The 20,043-nt window shown below is 37.5% G+C and overlaps 1 long non-coding RNA gene across 3 annotated transcripts in view; it reads right to left on the bottom strand.

Moving 5' to 3' along the window:
- LOC306650419 overlaps positions 1–20,043 on the bottom strand; it is a 134,828-nt gene that overhangs the window by 56,848 nt on the left and 57,937 nt on the right. The window lies entirely within an intron of this gene.

Consider the following 20,043-nt stretch of genomic DNA (forward strand, 5'->3'; position numbering starts at 1 on the left):
TGAGTTCATTCATGAATCTGAATTCAAATATTTTCAGCAGTTTGTGCATTTTGCTACAATAGCAAATAGCAACAAGAATCCTTTTAGATCATTTCAAATATATACCTATCACTCCAAAAGTTTCTCAAATCTTAATGCATACACCCAAAATAATCTATTGACAGTGGTAACACTTTTTTTTGTAATCTTTGAGGACATGTCAAACATCCAACTAATGCTCTTACTGGGTTGTTTTGCAAGTCAACCTGACCTACAATTCATAAAAAGGAACATAAATGTCAAAATATAGTCTGAAATTAAAAGAATTTTCAGAGCAGTAATTGATAACTATTATAACTGAGAAGAGTAATGCAAACATATTAAGAAGGCAATAAAATCAAGCTGATTAAATTTTACATTTTAGTACATATGCGAAAAGAAGAACATTTTATGCACTAAAACAAGTCAACCATTCTTGTAAATGAAAGTAAAAGTAATCAAGTGTTTAAAATTATAATTCAACTTGGGATTGATGCTTTTTCTATGACACTACTGAGATATAACATTTAAGAACAGAATAAAAAGTGTTAGAATTACTGAGTCTTCTATTTTGTTTGATATATTTCACTTATCTAAGAAATATATTTTCAAATTTTAATGTACTGAGAAATAGGCTTTTGTAACTGTTTCTTCTACTGAAAATGTAAGGAGATGAGAATGTGTATGCATTCATAATGAGGTGGTATAAAATGAAGACATACAGCGCTCTGGTTTCCTTCAAGCCTACAGTTACAAAGCCAATTTTTAGTAAACAAACATGAGAGTTTTTGTTCTCCAAAGCAAGACACAAGTAAAGAAAAATTAAAAAAAAGAAAAGAAAAAATTTCTGTACAAAACAAGGTGGTTTACATAGAATAACTAAAAATTTCTAAGGAGATACTTAATAATAAAGACAAATTCATTATCATTATTGGGAAGAATCTGGCAGATAGATTTATATAAAGAGTCAATGTACCCAAAGGTTCAGCATCATGGTTTAGATACAAGTGGCCATAAGAAAGCAAATGAAATAAAAAGTAGAGCATAATACAATGTCAATCTTATTCTGATAAATGTTGTACTTGTAGTTTGATCTGTGCACATGTTCCATGCTATAGAAGTGCTAAAAGATGATTGAATAACACTTCAATATTCTAGAGAGTGAGTCTCCCCTTTTCCTGGCTTGATTTAGTATAATGAACATATTTCTAATATAAACTATGAGTAAGCAATTATGATTTAATGGAAGGGATGCCAAAAGATTCAAAATTAATGTCAGCCATTATGATCTTTTAAAACTGAGGGAAAGATCACTGAATTGGGCTCAAAGAATTTTGTCCCCATGGGAGATATAAGGGTCAATTCTACAGACATTGGTGGGAAAGATGAAGATGGACTCTCAGAGCATGGGTTTACAGCTGGAACCTCTTCCTTGCTCCCTATGTCAACTTTTCTCCCAGTCCCCTCAGGCTGATTCTCAAGGTTAATATGGTGGACATCAAGCTTGTCAGAGTAAAGGAAGTGATGGACTAAACCCAGTGGCAGTGTTGGAAATCTTCCCATGTCACACTTGGACAGGACTCCTTCAAGGAAGATGGACAGAGGAAAAAAGTGTGCTGGCACCAAGTGAGGACTTGGCACAGGGTGCTGGAAAGTTCAGAGGAGCTAGAGGCCCAGTTAGCAGGACATGCCTGGAGGCAATAAACTCCTATGGCCATGACAGTCTGCAAAGCCCACACAAGGGACAGCAGTCCAAACTTCATGCCTGAGCCAGTGGAAGCACAAAGACAAAGACATTCATAATCTGTCTCCCATGTGGGACTGACACAGCCCCATTAAACACATGGTGGGCAGTTTGGGAGAATGGTGGGCAGAGTAGCCCAGTTTTGTTCAGGACAACATGACAGACAGGACCCAACTTGTTTCTGAGGTGAGCTGGTTCATCTCCATCCCTCAAGACTTCAGACATGCACAAAGCTGCCGGATGTCCTGCTGGCTGAGAACTTTGGAAATCTTCCTCTAGTGAGACTGGGCAGTTGTGGTAGGGGAGGGGTGGGGGTTTCCTTGAGAAATAAGCTCAGGAGTGGATGAATGGGGATTTCCAGAGACTTCAGAGTCCATGCCTGTTCTGATAGGAACCATGATTCAATGCTCCAAATTTAGGCTAATTAGTCAAATGAGGTAGTTCCATCCTGACTCCTGTAGGCAGGCAAGACAAAAACAGGCCTTGCCAAGACTCATGTGGATGATAAGGGGCCAAGAAAAGACAGATTTGCACACCCTGAATGCAATAGAGAACAATTCTTTTCTAATTATTCTCTTTCAAAACTTTATATTACCATAGGCAATGAATGGAATCCTCTTTTAATGTGCATTTTGTTAATTTTTGAAGTTGATGGAGCATTCAGATGGAATGTAAAAAATATAAACATTTTTCACTTCCTTAGCAATATTTAATGACTCAAGAATAGCAAATGCAAATCTATGGTACTAACACATTTAAATGTCAAAGAGAAAATATGTTCAACACTACAGGTCATGAATCCATCACATGAATAAAACTGAAGTGTGAAGATTAAGGGGATACTTCTATTATAAAGGGCTACAAATTAACTATTCTGTAAAGGAAATAAAGTAATTTAAGACATGTTACCAAAAAATAAATAAATAATAGTAAGAAAGGAAGCTTGCAAATTTAAAATACATGACATTTTGGAAGGAAAATGGATCCCCACACCTGAAACACACATGAAAACCAGCTACATCTGTCTTTTTCTCCTTCTCTGGACTTTTTTCTCAGGGGTGATTACCTACAATTCAAATCTCATTCTTAAAAATCTGCCTGTACATGTATCACAACATATGGACCTTCATAGAACTCCTTTGTAGGCTCAAGACTAGTTTTAGCTGGAAGTCATGGAGTTCAGGTCTTTCCTCTACATAATTTTATTGATACAGTTTGAATGAGAAAATATCCACTGTGATGTGAATTGGAATAAAAATATTCCAATTCAGTGGGTTTTGCTTACGTTCTTTTGTACTATGTATTGAACCCGGGGAAAACTGACTGAGTTATGACTGAGCTACATCAATAGCATTCCTTATATTTTTGTTTTTTATTCTGAGACTTGGTCTCACCAAATTGTGAAGGCTAATGTCAAACTTTTAATTCTCCTCCAGTAGTCTCCTGAGTAGCTGGGATTACAGGTGTTCATGACCATGCCTGCCCAAACTCTAACTTTATGTGTACAAGAGGAAACAAATGTGTAGGGTGTTTATAATACATTCAAGAGAAAAAGCACAAGTATTTATACTTTTCAGAAAATATATATGTAATTTTGTTGCTACCTCCATAGCAATAATTACTTAATAGACAATTAATCCAATTAATCTTTTGTGAGTGATTCTAGGATTTGCCAAGTACTTCAATATATATGATTATTTTAGTCAGTTATTTTGCTACTGTGACTAAAGACCTGTCCCTAGAAATTGTAGAGGAGGAAAAGTTTATTTAAGGTCTGATGGTTTCAGAGGTCTTAGTCTATAGAAGGTTACAAACCAAGAAAAGACAGTGCTAATTGTTAGACCTACTCTTCAAGTCCACACATTCTGTCACCTCCATTTCTCAGGGTTTGACATGAGTTTGAACATCAGAGTGGAAGAGGGAAGCAGAGAAAAACAGCTCATATTTCAATCAGAAAGCAAAAAAAAAAAAAAAGAGACAGAGAATCTCCACTCTGCAGATAAAAATACATATCCCAAAGTCATGCTCCAATTCAATCTCCTCCACCTACACACTACCCATCGAGTTAATTCCAATCAGGGCATTAAATACCTGATGGAGTTAAGACTCTAACAACCCAATTACTTCTTCTCTGAAAGCTCTGGCATTTTCTCATAAGTGAGCTTTTAAGGAACAACTTACATGCAAAATATAACAATGATTAAGCATAAAACTGCAATATCCAAAGAATAGGATATATGATTGACAGTCACAAAACTTAGGAGAGAAAATCGGATGTGGTAAAGCTGTAACTTACCAACTTATCAGCCACACAAACTTGAGAAAATGTACTGATTTTTATGCAGTTACATGGAGGAGAATTTTTTATACCTATTTATTTTTCTGATAGATTTTACAAAGTTAAGATCTGGAATTTAGCATTCAGAGAAAAGAAAATCATGAACAAAAATTTTGATTAATGTAAAGTAAGTAAATAATTTTTCTGAAACCAACTCTATCCTTCTTTGGATATATTTTCTAGTGTTTGAAGCTCTACTAATAAAATGCATTTTGGAATTATTAAAAATAAAACTTGAAATAAGTGAACAAATCTTTTTAAGGTTACAAAACAAGAACAGTGCTGTTAGACCTACTCTTCAAGTCCACACATTGTGTCACCTGTGGTATTCTCCAATACCCTACTTTTACTTACTGAAGGACATTGTGTATTTTGGAACACACTAACATGTATGAGTTTTCCTTAGAGTTTGTTCTAATTTCCCTTCTTTCACATATCAGAGGGGAAATTAAATTCTGTATTTTCCTCTCAACACCACTATCCAATTTATAGGCTACCAAAAATCTCCATAAAAAGGAAGTAGTGAAGGAAAATCTTCATATATTAATTTCCCAAAAGGTTACCTATGGAGACCAAAGGGATAATAGGAAACCCTTCTATGCCATAGACAACCAGCTACTCTCCTGATAATCATCACCCTATTTCTCTGACTATCATCTAAGAGATGACCAGATACCAGTAAGGCTCTACAAAGTCAAGAGAATCACCCCTATGCATAGGAAGTTTAATGCCCTGCAGCTGTGATATTTATTGCTTGGAAAAAAAATGATAGTGGATGAGGACACCATTTTGTGTCCTTTCAGTATTATTTAACTTTTCAACTATGTGTCCAAAAATACCTGACAGGAATAACATAAAACAGGAATTATTTATTTTGAATCATAGTTTCAAAAAGTTCTGTCCATGCTCGGTTGTCTCCAAAGCATAAACATCATGAAAGGAAGACACAGAAAAAAATCTGCTGAGCTCATGGATTCTAGGAAGTAGAGAGAGGTATGAAGAGGTTGGGAAGAAGATAAACCTGTGCAGTGCACCTGCCAGTGATCATTTCCTCTAAGTATGTTCCAGCTCCCAGGACGACAGGCAGATACTGACACACTCATCCACTGAAGATGCAGAACCTTTTTGATTCTATATTAGCCTCAAAGTCCCACCTCTGAGTCTTGCTGCAGTGGTGGGTAGGCTACCAACACATATTATTTGGGGGACAGTTCAGTTTCAAATAAGAAGAGTTTCCAAATACATTCTGATAAGATGACTGTACCTACAGAAGACTGAAGGAAGAGAAGTACAATATCTTTTCCCAGCAGAATCAGGCAATTCTTATCTGTTAAACTCTCATGTGAAGTATTAATCACCTGAATATAAATATTTTTAAACTATCATTCTTTACTTGAAGAAAAATGGGAAATGCTGTGTCTGATTCAGTGTTGCCTAGGAAAAAGAGTTGATTTTCCTGGTGAACTGGACAGGGACAACAGACAATTGAAAACGCAGTGAGGGAACTCAAAATGTGAGAATTTATCACACCCATGAGCAGCTAGAATGAGGAAAGAGTATTTTAGATTTGAGACCCTTCTTATACTGTGGAAGACTCAGAAGGGGAGACACCTGGGGATAAAGAATGAACTGATGTCCTGTGGGAACACAGCTCTTCCCACACAGGAAACACATATGTCTATCTGAAGTCTTGCCTTTTGACCATTTTAGGCACTCTACACAAAATCTGGAGATATAGAGATGCCCAGTGATTATGAGAAAGTTGCCATTTAGGATCACAGTTTATTAAGAGTTCACACTGAAGCATTTACCTGACCAAGGTGTTGCTATTTCTGACAGTAAGGATTCACCTGTCCATCATGATGAACAAATGCTTGCACAATCTGAACAACTATGACTTATGTTTGACATTTACCACATAAATATGACTCAATTTGGTCACATAGTCTAAGGTGCAGAAAATTCTGCATTTTTATATTTTCTGAAAGACAACACCAAAAACATCAGAGCTTAAAGAAACACAAGCTTATTCTTTTATAGAAATGTATGTTTTCAGGGCTGTAGACTAATATCAAAGTGTTACCACACTCACACTGCCTTCAGACTCAAGGGAGAATCATTCTACCTTCTGGTTGCTACTAGCACTCCTTGACTTATGTTCATAAATGCTTCTCTTCCCTCTGTGATGATGTAGCCAAGAAAACTTGAAGATACATAATCTACCCTTCTATAGATCATAGTAGTACCACAACATGTTATAACCCTCAAACTGCAAAGGGTCTTGGCACCATCAAACTGGAGATGGAAGATCCTGCAATAAGCTTATCCAAGTTACTTTGAATTCTAAGATAAAAAAAAGTCATTATCCTTTCCTGACACCAATGTGTATTATTAAAGTGTATATTTGCAATAATAAAGACCAAGCAATCATGAAACAAAGAAATCCATAAAATGAATCCATAGGTATATAAAAACTATTTGTATTTTAAATAGAAATAGAAGGGACTATGCAAATCCAATGACATTGAGATTAACATTAAATATGAAGGCAGAATACAAACAAATGTAAAAGTAGATGTTTGTGCTTGGGGCACAGTTCACTGCAAGTGTGCATACAGAATGTGCAAGGCCCTGGGCTTGAGCTACAGAACAAAAATAAAAGGCTTATGCTCAGAGTAGAGGGAGGATGACATTGGAAATATAACACCATATGATGCTGCTGACCATTCCTCCTCCAGGACCACATTGCATAAACATATTGTTTCAAGTCCCTCTTGACAAAATAATAAATGAGTCAATAGACTTATGTACTTTGGACCACAGAGAAAATATCTGCCATCAAATGTGGAAGAAAACCTAGGATCACCTTGGGCATTAGCCCAGTTTCAGCAAAAGTACTGCATAACAGAATCACCCATAGCCAGTGTTACCCCGAGGAGAGAAAAATTGTGACCATATATACACATGCTAACTCTAAAGTTTGCTGTGTATTTTTTTAATTTTTTTTAATTTGCTGTGTAATTTACCTAGTACTTAAGAGAAAAATGAAGACAGTAGTAAGTATCAAGACCACAGAAAGAGTGGTTGTCATCTGTGGTCATGCAAGTACTTCCATGGACTTCAACATCTGGGATCAGGGGAGAAATGAAGTTAAATCATGAGGGACATGTTTTATTCCTAGAAGAAATTTGCTAGGGTACTAATGTAGGAAACAGTTGGGCCACTCTCTATCATCTCCTGCATCAAAGAGTTCAAAGGGAAAATTATTGCACCAATTGCAGCCTTAGTGGGTATTTAGCATTTCCTGAGCTCTCTCTCCCAGCTTTCCCCTATTATAACTGCAGCCCTGACAATTCCTCTTGGAAGAAGTTTTTCTATTCACTGGATAGCTCACCTCTAACATCTTTCATTCCGTGGACTGCATCTTAAACTCCCAAGCTCTAGGGTCAAAATTTACTCTCCACATGCAAATCTCCTTATATCACAAATAAGTGGTGTGCAAGACACTCCATGACCTACAACAAACAGCAGTAGTGCAGAGAAGGGGTTCAAAAGAACAGATACTTGTTTGAGTCCATAGGAAATTTAGAACACAATCTCCCAGTACCTACTGGACAGCCTGGATTCTAAAATATTCCATCAGGGATTTAATATGCAACTCAAATAGCAGACATCATGCACCCTGAACACTACTATTAGACTGACTTTCATAAAACATTGAAAGATAACAAATACTCCAGAAGACATGGTATGGACAAAAGGAAACACTTGGACATTATTGGTAAGGATGTGAATTTAGCACAACTAGTTTTGAAAATAGTATGAAGGTTTTTGAACTACAAACGGAACTAACATATGACCACTAAACAAAATTCTGATTATATAGCCAAAGAAATTACAAAGAGTAGGTCAAAGAAATAGCTCCACTCCCATTTTCATTGTAGCAAACTTCATAGTAGCAAAGACAATGGAAGTGCCTTTAGATGAAGGGTACATTGGGAGGCCCAAGGTCCTTCCAGCTGCAGGACATCTACCTATTTTCCAGAAAGATTTCATCCCATACTTCAGATGGCTTGTTCTGTTAGAGCAGAGAAGCCAGGGATGATATTCATTCGGTATTCGAAAGACCTGAGACATAACCATTGTGGGCATGTCATGGAAAGCAGTCCAAAAGCTCAGAAAAAGTTCTGGTGGAGGAAAGATGGAGACACAGCATAGTGTAAAGTCAATGACATAGATTTTTAACTCAGAGACATTCTGAAAATTGTGCCAATGGAAGACAAATGCAGGACAGAAACATTGTTTCACAGAGAGTCAAGTGATTCTTCTCTCACAATAAATGTACACAAACAGAAAAAGAAATGCTTAAAATGTGCCATCCAGTGATTTGGAATATCTATATACACACATATACACACATATACATATATACATTTATATACACACATATACACATACACACATGCATGCCATCTGGTGGTATCTGTGTGATGAAAATGTTATTGTGTCATTTCCTCATACCATGAAGTAAATCATTTTTCAGAGGTAATACATACTGATATATTAAAACAAGATATATAATATTCAAGTTGTTATAAGCAAGGGAGTTGGGGTGGGCGATCTGGTGGTACACAGTTGCAATATTAGCCACTTTGGCTATTAAAGGGGGACTGCAATTTCAAGGCCAACTTGAACAACTCAGTGAGACCAAGTCTCCAAATTAAATTTTAGAGATTGCTGGGATAAAGATCAATGGTAGGCCACACTGGAATTCAATCTCAAGGAAGAAATAAACTCAATTCACAGTAACACAAAACAGGCTAAAAAATTTTATAAATGGGACAATACACTAATAAAATATATCATTAGAAGTGACAGAGAAGAGGAAAATAATTACCTCACATGTGACTAAACAATTAAAAGGAAAAAAAAAATAGATGCCAAAATGAAATCACCCAAGAGACTTGAATAACCGATTATGCAGGAGATATATGTGTTTAAAAATCACAAAAGCTCAAATCTTTAGAAATTGATAAACATCTGCTCATGTTTAAGGTCCCTGTTTGATAAAGTTATAAAACACTTGAATGACTAGGATACATAAGAACCCTGAGAAAATATTAACCCTCAAACATGTAGAAAAATCTGGGATAAACTTGCAAAGACATCCTTCCCTGAGTAATGCAGTGTGCCATCTAATTGGAACCAACTCCCCAAGAGCCAGTTTTACCTTGAGTTAAGGGAGATCAGGACTGCATACACCAGATCTAAATTTTTCTGTGGTTTTCATCTTAATTTATAAAGAACTGGGAAAATAAGTTATACCCCAAATATGTATGATTTATCAAAATGCATAAATGCATTCTACTCTCATGTATAATTAGAACAAATAAAAATTTAAAAGTTTTTAAAACAAAAGAAGTTAAGATAGTTGACATACTTTGACCAATGAAACATGAACGGATGTTGTGTGTCACAGCCCATAATATCAAGATAAACTAGACCATTCCATACAGTATATTTCCTGCCTCCATTTTGGAAACAGCTAGGCTAAGATGGAGTTCTCTCACACTGGGTGCCTGGGTGACCACAATAAGTAGAGCCTCCCTCCCAACACACACTAAATAATTAATATGACCAAGAAACTGGCCTGGTTGAACTAAGTCATTAGGGGTAATTTCCTAAAGGAACTTGGATGTATCCTGATTTCTGAATTGTTGCCTACTGCTGCTATTCTTTTTTTCTTCTGCAAGTTTCAACAATTCTTTATCATTGCGTACCCCTTTTCAGCTCTCATATTAAAACTTTGACCCTGTATCAGAAGAAAAAAGTTACTAGATATGCACAATATCAGAACCTCAAAAAGTGCAGATTTTTCTGAGTATTCAAGTATATCCATGGATTTCATCAACAGGGATCAGGAAAAAGGAGTTATATCTCAATGTTGTGAGTGTTTCCATAGAAGATAATTGACAGAATATTCTGCCACCTGCTATTGCTGACACAAGAGTTTCTATTTAGCTAGAGTCATGAAATTAATATGGGGAAATATTGTATGCCATTGATAGCCTGGGTGACAGTTCACTTCCTGATTACTGTCCCTCCACTACTCACCACAGTATTACCTCCAGGCCTAACATTTACTCCTAGAACTTTGAATAGACGCTGATGTTCTAACTTTAGCACCTTTCATTCAAAGAACTAAAACCCTAAACGTGACTGAACATGTTCTAATCTCTGTAGATTACAATCAAATGAATTGGCATTGTCCTGCAAGCATGTAGGTGGATGAAAATCCCCAACAGCAGTTTTACAAAACAAGGTTGAATATCACAGATTTCTGTTTGTGTATAGCATACAGTGGCTTCTTGAAAATCTAAGTGCTAACAAACTTGAATTAGGATTAAAGATACCAGTGAAACAGAATTCCTGCGGCTTGACACAACTGTAGAAATGGATATTATAAAACGTGAAAGATAAAAGTGCTCTAGATTAGAAGGAAATGGATAAACAAAACCTTTGTACAGCTGCTGATAAGAATATAAATTTGGGAACTTTTTTTCAAAAATAGTTTGCAAAGCCATTTAAAAAAATTAAAACAGAAATATGTGATTCAGTAATAACAGTGAGTATTCATCTAAAAGAGTTGAAATCATTCTGTCAAAGAAATAGCTGAACTTCATTTTCATTGCAACACTTTTCATGGTAGAAAAAAAATTTAAAAAACAGTCATTTAGAAGAATATTGTTTTCTTGTACAGAGGAATAAAACCAGGGGCATTTAAACATTGAGCCACATCTCCAGCACATTTTTGTGTTTCATTTAGAGACAGGGCCTTCCTGAGTTGCTAAGTGCCAGCATAAGTTGCTGCAGCTGGCTTTGAATTGTGATCCTCCTGCCTCAGCCTCCTGGCCACTGCAATGATATTTAGAGTCATTTAATATCAAGACATTCCTCACAGATGTAGGGCATCCAGCTATTCTCTTGAGAGACTCCACCCAATAATTCAAACTGCTCTCCAAGAGGACAAGACTCAGAGGCTGATATTCACCACATACCCCATGGACAGAGCAGATGTGGGCATCTTATATGGGTCAGTTCTGAAGGACAGGACTGGGAAGAGATGAGAGGTTGAGATAAGGAAGCATCACACAGTCAATTCTTCACTGATGAATCTTAATACAAAATATTGTGATATAATGTGTCTGTGCCTTGGAAGACAGAGGGACAAAAGGCACACAGAGTTTGTTCAAATGCTCAAGTAATACTTCCGTACTTCCCTCTCACATAAATTGTTCATAAACACGAAACAAAAAGTTCAACATGTGCCATCCAGTATTTGAAGAAGTAACAAAATATTTTGTCCATCTGAAACTAGCATGGGAAACAAATTGATAATGTTGAAAAGGAAAATTGGCATTGGGAATGTGAACTGGAGCTGAAAATTTAGAAAATTTTCCTGCATATATTCACAAATAAACCATAGAGTATTTTATGAACACCTACAAGAAATGGGACCTAAATGAGAAATATATTCCATGCTTAAATAATTATACCAAAATGAATTGTCATGTGCAACTAACAAGAACCAAATAAAAAAATAAAATTTAGTAATTCACTCATAGACCACCAAAGAGCTGGGATGGAGCCCACGTTCTGGATTTGAGATGCTGCTTCCTGAATATTCAGCTATCTCAGAAGAGGTAACCAAGGCCTCTAGAGACCACAGCTCCGTTCACGCAGGAACACCATGGAGTCGGGGGTCCTCCTTTCACCATCTTCTCTGTCTTCAGCACACAGCCTGCGAAGTTGATAGGCTGCCAGCACAGGGACACCCTCATCCTCCTCTAAAGACCCTCTGCATGTTCTGCTCTCAACCCCAGGAGACGCTGGGCTGCCAGCATCCTGATGTCCTCATGGGGCTTCAGGCAGAGGTTGAGGACACCATGCACTCATGTGACAAGATGTACAGTGTCCAGCTACTGGACTCACTAAATGTAGATGAGGGGACTGAGGGCTGAGCCCCGCAGAGGAAGACAATGGCGGCAGACTGAGAGGACCAGGAGCAGCCCCGCCGCCATTTTCATTCCCGCCACCGCCAGTCCCGAGGGCTTGGGCTTCGCACAGTCTCCAGCTGCCTGAAGCACACTCACCATTTCCTGCTCTTCACTGCATCATGCTTTCTCCCTCTGAGTCTCTCCTTCCCTGTATCGCACAGAAACCCGGGGCTCCTGAGCACAGAAGGAAAAGCCAGAAGTGGATCTAGAGAATGGCGGCTCCCAGACCAAGGCCTGTGCTAGGTTTCAGAAGCCAGCCCTCCTCGCTGGCTGCATGCGGATTGGACGGTTCTCACCCCCAGTGCCTCTGATTGGACAAGGCTTCAGGCCCCGCCCCTTGACTCTGAGCCTAGTCAACCACCTCTGAGTGACAGTCCAATGTGGCCAATCCAGGAAATAATGAGAACAGATCACAGACTCTGGGCTGTGCTTTTGGTTTTTGGGATACTAGAGACTCAACCCAAGGGCACTTTACACTGAGGCAAATTCCCACTCCTTTCTAATGTTTTAGACAGGGTCTCATGAATTTGTTTGGCTGGCCTCAGGATTAGAGGCATGTGCCACCACACCTGGCTTTAGTTTTTGTGTTTTGACTTGATGTGATTTGAACCTAGAGCTTCAGTGTACAGCTACTTTAAGGGAAGGTTTCCTTGCAGTAGTACAGTCCAACCTAGAGAGGAGGAAATTTATATTTATCATTGTATATAATATGGTCAAAATGACTTATGAATTATATATGTACATATGGTTCATGAATGTAAGTGATATAATGGAATTTATTTTAAGATCCAAATAATGTTTCTGTTATCTGGTCTTATGGAAATGCTGGTGTTGTTTTATTGGGGGGGCCAGGGAGCGGCACTCAGGGAGTGGTCCCAGGGGTGCTAAACCACTAAGTCACATTCTCTATTCTTTTTATATTTTATTTAGAGACAAGGTGTCAGCTAAGTTGCTTAGGGCCTTGCTGAGTTGCTGAGACTGGCTTTTAACTTGCAATTCTCCTATGTCAGCTTCCCAAGTGACTGGAATTACAGGAGTGCATCTCTCCAGTCACAGAGTGTAGGCGCACTCCACAGCACATGGCTATTATTTCTTTGTTTGGTTTGCTTTTGCATTGCTAAGAATTGAACCCAGAGCTTCAGGCTGCACTTATTTTAATGTTGGGTTTCCTTGCAGTAGTAGAATCTAGACTAACCAGCATATTTGCATTTAATTTTGATTATAAGGCCATATTAACTTATTGTGTGTGATATTCATGAAAAAAAGTTAATAAAATTACTGTAAATTTCCAATGAACTTTTGTTGCTCTCTTCTGTGTCCATGTATATGAGCGGTAGGACCCCGACTCCCATGCATCTTAGAGTCTGTCACACATTGGGATAGTGCTGCTGAGAACATTTTGAATCCATAATTTATTATATGTAATGCCAGTACAGGAAAATCTATAGAAAGTGAGAGCAACTGATTTTCACAGTGCATGCTGTTAGGGGAACCTGAACAAAGGATGTGTTTTTTGAAGTAATGAAATAATTCATAAATTGATATGTGATGGTTTCAAAAATCTGTGAATATGCAAGTTGAACTGTACAACTTTAACTCTTGAATTTTAGAATAATTGAATTATGTCACAAGGAAGCTCTTTAAGATGTTTATATTCAGTCAAGTTCTGTGTATAATATTTTAGATGCTGTGTTCAAATCCCTTGAAAAATCCTATAAAATGTGACTTTCCTCATGCATGATGCAATCTAAATATGCATATATGGATATAAAAGGATGGAAATGTCTGAAGCATATTTACTGGATGAATAAAGGTAGTTAACTCACAGGTACGAACTTCAGATGACAATAGAAAAATGTGAAAATGAACTTACCTGGATATCTTCTGAAGGCTCTTCAATAAATACAAAATCATTTGATGTCACAATACTCAATTACATATTTTATTTTATTGAGTAGAATACTAACCTTAAGTCTTAAAACTAGCAGAACTCTAAACTTGACTTTCTTTTCATCTTTGCCTTTATATTTACCACAAGGATTATTACTACATGTGTTCAAAACAAGTTAACATTTGGGACCCCTGTCATTGAATAGGTGCTCAAAATTATGATCAATCCATGCACAGAATATATAACTAAGACTCAGGGAGAGAAAATGAGTTGTTTAAGGTGATCCAAAAATCAACTTGTATGATATTCCCACTGCCTATTCTCAGAAATATCCTCCTCCTAAAATCAATGTCTCCAATCTCAGTATGAATACTTCCTGTTTGTAGAGTTATGTATACTTTCCTCCCAGTGATAATCAGAACAATAACAACAATTTGTGGAAAAGATATTAGGATTGGCTGCAAGAGTGTATCAACCTAGTTCCTTTATTTTTGCAAGGGCATTTTTTTAATTTCAGAGAATATAACCTGGAGACCTATATATTAAGAACACAATTTCTTCTGTGTCCTGGGATGGAGGAACTGATTGAAGATCCAGGTTGAGTTTCCTTGATTGGCAAAATAATTTCACTCAGTGGCAACTGCAGGTTTCAGGAAACTGAAATGGGCAGATCATACCTTAGGCAGAAAGAAAACCAGGGATAGATAATGGGGTAAGGATCGCTGCCACTATGTGGTCACTACTCAAGCTCACATCAACTCTGGTCACAAGGAAATGTATGATTCTCATTTTTAGAGGAGCAGTGATTGAAGGCAAGAATTCAGTAAATTAATTGCACCTAATTCATTGTCAAGGAGAAACAAAGAAGAAATGTGTACAATTCTAATACAGCCCTCAGGATAAAATAATGAAGTCTTAAAAGAACTGATGCATAGATGGACTGGTGGAAATTTGGAAACACTACTCCATCTGAAGATGTGATTCTTCACAAGAAGCTGCCAGACAGTGGAACTTTTAAATTTGCACCATGGTTATTCAAGTGGAGATTGAATTCTGTGTTTCTCTACCACTGAGCAACATATCTGGTCATTTTCATTTTAAGATATGGTCTCAATAAGTTGTCAAAACTGACCTCCAATTTGAGATTATCTTGCCTCAGCCTCCAAGACCTCGAGATTACACACATGTACACTGTGTCTGCCTGAACTATCATTTCGAATTGCACACACACTATGTCCCTGATATTTTATCCTAGTGTATGAAAAGAAATCTTTTTCCAATGGTTGCACACAATATATTTATGCGTCACAAATTAGTACATGGAATTAAGAATCTTTTTAATGGTCTAAGGGTCAGTACCAAGGACTTGCAATACTCATTTCTTCTTTAAGCATTTGAAAGTAAAAGAGTCATTATGAATTTTACATCCTTTAGGAAACATCTGTGGTAAGAAAAGGTATGACTTAACCATGACAGAATAATCATAAGTAACAGGTAAATCTTTTATCAAGTATCACCAGATGCTCTACTCACATGTAACAAGTTTTCTTTATTGGGTAAAGCCAGGAATTGAAAATGAAGTCAAATTATGTGTGTTGGTCAGATGGCTACACACTAGTTGTTATGTACCCAACTTGGTCTCGGGACAGTTATTCTGACCACTAAGTGAATGTATAACTAATATTAACAACTCTTAAACTGGTACCTAATCCTCTCTTACACAGACCCTTATGAAACATATTTACAGCTTCTGTAATGTCACAAGAAATGGGCCCTGGGAACAGCTCTTACAGGTTTCCTCTGCTCATGTGCTGTTCCAACCACGGTGCCATAGTTCACCTAGAAATTCTGGATTCTGATGTTGTTCTGCCACATATTTGAAGGTAGTGGGTTTTAATTCTTGGTAATTAAACATTGATAATGATGTGAAAATAGGGACCTACAAGACATAGGAATTATGTGGGTAGGGCAGGCAGTATATTTCCTGGTAATCAACCTGAGGAAATTCTGGTTGGTTGTAATGAATGACTGCATTAAGGGCACCAGTAACCCCTGAAGTCAAATGAGTGTACTTGCTATCTGTGTCCCAGGCATGGGGTTAGTTGATGGATACAGAGGAAACTAGTCCCAGTGGACCCTGCTGGGCTTCCTGTACAGGCCATTTTGCCTCCCCATTCACAATGAAGACTGAAGTATGAAAATGTCATGAGAAATGAGATCTGGAAGCATGTTTATTAGTGGTGCCAGAGCACAGAGCGGTAATTCCCACAGACTGAGCCCCATGCACAGCAGGAAATTTAGTGTTATAATAAGCAAGTTTGGAGTACACCAAGGCAAGGGACGTGGTGCTGTTCAGTTGGAGGGTACAATTTATATTCCTTGTACAGGTAGAAGTCTGTCAACAGCCTAGGAAATTCAGCTCATATACAGCAGGGACTTTTACTGCACTAAGCCTAAAGAGGCATGGCTCTGTCCCTTCTTTTTGGCTCCTGCTTCTACTGTGATTCACTTCCTATATGTACCTGCATCCTCTGCAAGCCTCTATGCTCAATAGTCATAAGAAGCCCTGCTGTGTGTCAGCCTGCAAAACCACAGCCTGTCAGCTCTTAAACTTCTCAAATTTACCTTCTGATCACCCCAGAACAACAGCCAAATTTATCCATCACACTGCAGTTCCAAATTCAAAGACATCTTTGTGGCTTCTTTCCATCTCCCTCAGAGCAGATGAATGCCACCTTGCTATCAAGCTGTTGCTGCTTCCTGTGCATAGATCCTAGTAGGTGGCCCAAACTTAATCCTGCTTCCCCTCTGTCCAGGAATCTCCAGGCCTCAAGGACAGAGGAGTTGCAGAGTGTTTCTAAGCTATTCAAACAGAAAGCCCTAATTGTCCTGAAGAGTTTGCTCACTCAAAGGACTGAGGCTCCTCTGTACTTTGACTAATCTGAACATCTACAACTCCCCTTTTTTGTTTTTTATGGCCTTTTGAATAGACGTGACTTGTCCTTTGTGTAAGGAAGGTAGAGGGAGAAAGAAAGGAAGGTATTGGCAAAAACAAGCACAACAAAATAAGGCAAGTATCAATAAACATCCTCCATTGAAAAGCTGTTTTATCCATATAAAGTTTGCTAACCATGAGTTTAATCAATCTAATAAATCCCAACCTTGATCATCTTGTTGCACCTTCTTTAGAGTGTCTTTAAATGATCCAATTTCTTTAGGATTGGATTGCCATTATCAGTTAAATTACAATAATACACATTATGAAATTTATGGCACCCCTTATGATATAACAACATCGAACAATCAATAGCACCCCTATTATCAAGAATATTTTGATGAATACAAATTTTCAGAAGAATTAACAATTTCCACTGAGCAGACCCAAATATTATAATGAGTGCCAGAAGCCAAGGATGAAACAGATTTTTGTACAGAGTCACCTCCAACAGGGATACAACACAACAGTAGCCAGCATAATTGTGGATTTCTGGGAAATTTTTGCAAACAGAGATGCAACCAAGTTTTCTGGGGTACATTCTAAACCTACCTGCATTAGCAAATATTGAGCAGATGTTGTTTAATTCTTTATATCCCTCCAAACCAATAGATGATTCAAGGATCAGGGGTCTCTTGAACATCTTGTTCTTGTCAGAGGTTCCTTCTTTGAATCATTGTCCTCTTCATCTAGGATCAAATGAAATTTGGGAATCAAATTCTGAAGTCTTTGATGCCAACACATGATGACTGATGAGTCTTACACACCTGGCAGGAATCCTGACTGAACCTATAGGAGTAAAAACATCAGGACATCCCCTCACCCATGTATTGAAATGTACGGGATCCTGCCATATCAAATCTGGTGGAACACAATATTTTATATAAATCTTCATAGCGATAACTTAGGGGTAAAGTGTCTGTCCAAGGCAGAGGACCAGCAATGAGTATTGCCTTCATATTGTATACTAAGATCATTTATTGTGAACAAGTCAATAATGAGAACATTATTATTAAGAGTAAGTCTGGTCCACCCGTTTTATGCACATTTCAAATGTGTGATATGCATGTTCAACTAAAGCCTGTCCAGTAAGATTTTGAAGAATTCCATGGGATATAATTATATTCCATTGATTACAGCACTGAGCAAAGGCACTAGACGTATAAGCAGGGGCACTATGAGTTTCTAAAGGATGAGGTTTACCCATAGTGGAAATTCAAGGAACAGGTGAGACATACAGGCTGAGAAACTCTCTGAATGATGGACACTGGCCCATATAAGGCCTGAGGGTGTATATATGGAAACATGGAAGACTAGGTGTGTAAAGGAAGAAGATGAGTTACATCCATCTGCCAAGGGGGATTAGAATATAAATCTTGAGGGTCCATGTTTTCCCAAGTAGAGGAATGAAAGAATGTGCAATGAGAACAATTATTAATGATAGATCAGGCCTATTGAGAGGAAATAGAAAAGGTCTTTATTAAAGAGTGAGCATTTTGGTGAAAAAAAATTGTGGGATTCCATGGCTTCTGAAAAGAGGATAAAGTGGTTTTATAGCAGTATCAGCATGAGTATTTCCTTCAGTGAGCAGTCTGGGAATTTTAGTGTGACTATACATGTGAGCAAGAAAAATTGGAGCCATATGATCCTATAAAAGAGATTAAGGATTGTAAAACAGGGATCCAAATGAGGTGGCAAAATTGCAGAGAAAATATGTGGCATCAGTTTGGCTATATACTGAGAGTCTGCAATGATGTTTAAGGTGTTGGGAAATATACAAAGAGCCAAAATAATTGCAGGTAATTGTACTCACTGAGAAGATTGAGGCAATGTGTAACAAGTCAATTTTTTTTTTATTTATTTTTTTTCAAATATTCAGGGAACTTTATTTTTAAATGGTAAATCAAATAGACATAGCTTTCATTTACCCAAACATGCATAATCCAACCTGAATATAAAATGCACTCAATTGGCAAATTACATATGAAATACAAAGGGAATGCAATTTCACATGTGAAATGATTGCCAGGTACAGTAATTTAACAGTCAAATTAAAAACATTGTACATTAAAAAACAAAAACAAAAACCACCTTAAAGCCAATTATATATAGCAAACCAAGGGCAAGTCCGATATGGAATGATTTGATTGAAGCAAAGAGTAAGGCACCTGCTATGAATTTAGAGCAATAACTTTCATTTTTAAAGTTACGATAAAATAGAATTAGGTAACCAAGACTTGTTTCAAAGAGAAAAATAAGTACAGGGATTGGTTTACTGGGTGAGAAAGGCAGGTTAACAGTTCAGTTAAAAACCTGCTGGCCCAAGGCCGACCACTCCTTCTTGTGGGAGAAGTTCCTAGACGCTCATAACACTCCTCTCCTTCACTCTCCTCCCTACATGACGGGTGTTGGAAGTCCCACGCGAGGTTCGCGCTGTGTATATATTAGGTAGCAGATTTCCCTTCTGTTCCTCTTAAAACAGCTTATTTTAAAACAGGTATCCTGAGGCAATTAACAAAGCGAACACAAGCAGCCTTCTACCGATTCATCAGTACACACTCGCTGCTCAGGCTTTTGCACCAAGTTATGGCTTAAGTATAGCCAAGACTTGCAGTTTTCAACAGTACTAGAAAACCCAGATCTGCCTTATCACCCCACCCTTACTATTAGAAGAAAATCTGATCAATCCTAACCTATAAAATCATATGAGGGAAGACAAAAGACTGATCCTTACCAGAAAGTCCATTTAATTTCAAATACCACGCTAGACTGATATACCTAGGACCCATCCTAAGGGCATTTTAATTATAAACCTAGAAAACACATTTTCAAACCTTTAAGTGTGACTTTTTATTTGATGTGCCTTTTTTTGGTATTAAGAAGTGCTATGAATATGCTAAGATGTCTTCTGGCACAATGGACTCGGTGTCTGTCCCGATGATGCACACATTTCTAGTAGTATTTTCCCCTAAAATTTGTCTAGCATAGTAAACCCATTTG

This window comes from Sciurus vulgaris, assembly GCF_902686455.1.
Source record: "Sciurus vulgaris genome assembly, chromosome: 19".
In the NCBI taxonomy this organism is placed as follows: Eukaryota; Metazoa; Chordata; class Mammalia; order Rodentia; family Sciuridae; genus Sciurus; species Sciurus vulgaris.